This window comes from Bombus affinis, unplaced genomic scaffold, assembly GCF_024516045.1.
Source record: "Bombus affinis isolate iyBomAffi1 unplaced genomic scaffold, iyBomAffi1.2 ctg00000179.1, whole genome shotgun sequence".
Taxonomy (NCBI): Eukaryota; Metazoa; Arthropoda; class Insecta; order Hymenoptera; family Apidae; genus Bombus; species Bombus affinis.
In genome coordinates, this window is record NW_026108890.1 from 242,935 (window position 1) to 244,771 (window position 1,837).

Consider the following 1,837-nt stretch of genomic DNA (forward strand, 5'->3'; position numbering starts at 1 on the left):
TATATACGAAATCCACATTATGGAATATTCAACCAATTAACGATCCGCGAAACAATGAGAATAACAATACGCGCACATATACATATGCATATATATATTTTACATAATGGAAAATTACATTGTGAAATGTATATATATATATACACATATTATTATATCGAACAACTACTCATCTAATATACAAAACCACCTTGTAAAAATTACATTACTGAACATTCAACAAAACCAACTGAAGATTCAATATAATAATATATAATAATATAATAATATACATATATACATAGATATGTGAAATAGCGTTGTATATAACCAGAAACAATACAAATGTCACACGACTTCTTCAACAACTTCGACTCTTCGTTCCTGCCGACAACACCTCACACGATGACTGCGTCTTCTAGGGCCACTTACGGATTCTTTACAATTCTTCTTCTTCTTGCACTGAAATATCATATGCAGTGAATAAAATACGAAAGAAGCAGGATGAACTAAATAAAAGAAATCATAACAAGATACACACCGAGACAGTCCGCATGGGAAACTCTGACAAAGATACCTCCGTATCTATCATTAAACGCATAATAATCAAGATACACAAACCTCATTTGGAAGTCGACACCACTCACAGCGTGCCAATGCAAGGGAGGAAAGCGAATGAAATTGTATTTCGTGAAGACGTTTCACCACTTTCCATACATCAGAAACTGGAGCTACACAACTAATAACCTAATAACAAGAAAGTAATATAAAATATACACGATTTAATATATAGCAAATATGGACATATAAATCTACAAGGAGCAAAATATATCTCATATTGTCAAATAAAACCAAATTGTCAAAAGATCATCAGGACACGACGCCAACGAAGGTGCCACTGTGCCTATTTGGATGGAAAACCGCCACTTCAGCATCATCCCTCGCACATATTCACACACGCACGTCGATCACGTCATCTCGTACCATTCACATATCTTCTTCCTCTTGCGCTAAAACAAATTCACAAGTTTAAGGAAACAAACAACATGCAAAACGAGACAGAATACTAAAAACACACTCACACGGTTCGCACAGGCGCGGACGCTTTTGTGTCCATGACTCAACATAACCTGTAATCATCAAACTCCACGTCTTCTCATGAAAACTTTAAAAACCTGCAGCATTGCGATTCCCACCGGAACGAACTGTCACGTGACTGTCATCCCATTGGGGATGTCATTATAAAAAGCGTAGCGACACAATTCAAATCGGAGTAATCGTTACCAGTTGAATAAAAGAGTAAGAGAGTAATTGTTAGCGGTTCGGGAGTATTTAGCGAAAAATAAAGAAGAGTCAGATTAATTGTTAGCGTTAGCGTTAGCGATTAATTGTTAGTGGTTCAGTTAGAACAATCAGAGTAATTGTGAAAAGAGAGTAACTGCCATTAGTTGGTTCAGTTAGAATATAGTCAGAGAAATTGATAGCGTTCGGGAGAATTTAACGAAATTAAAGAAGAGTAATTCAGTTAGAATAAAGAAATAGGATAGAGCAATTGTGATTAGTTGGTTCAGGAGAATTTAGCGAAAATAAGGAGAGTAATTGTTAGTCGTTCAATTGAATTTGAGTGAGTCTGGTATCAGTTCGTTCAGTTGATTTAATTAGAATTTAAGTTAGGATTAGAGAATAATTGTTCGTTCCAGTCCGGGTTTAAGAATTACGAGATATAAATGTTATTAGTCAGTTCGAATTATAAAATAATTGTTATTAGTCAGTTAGAATTAAAACAATAGTTGGCTCAAGTTTTTGTGTTAGAATTTCGAATTGTTAAACATGTCCGGACACACTGTTGTTTACACTG

At 34.9% G+C, this 1,837-nt stretch overlaps 1 long non-coding RNA gene across 1 annotated transcript; it reads right to left on the reverse strand.

Moving 5' to 3' along the window:
- Positions 1-285: 285 nt before the first annotated feature.
- On the reverse strand, positions 286-983 carry LOC126927647 (uncharacterized). The gene is made up of 2 exons (XR_007715726.1): positions 601-983; positions 286-441 (listed from the first exon to the last, which is right to left on the reverse strand). It is a non-coding gene; the product is annotated as an uncharacterized LOC126927647 (long non-coding RNA).
- Between the last annotated feature and the right edge of the window lie 854 nt (positions 984-1,837).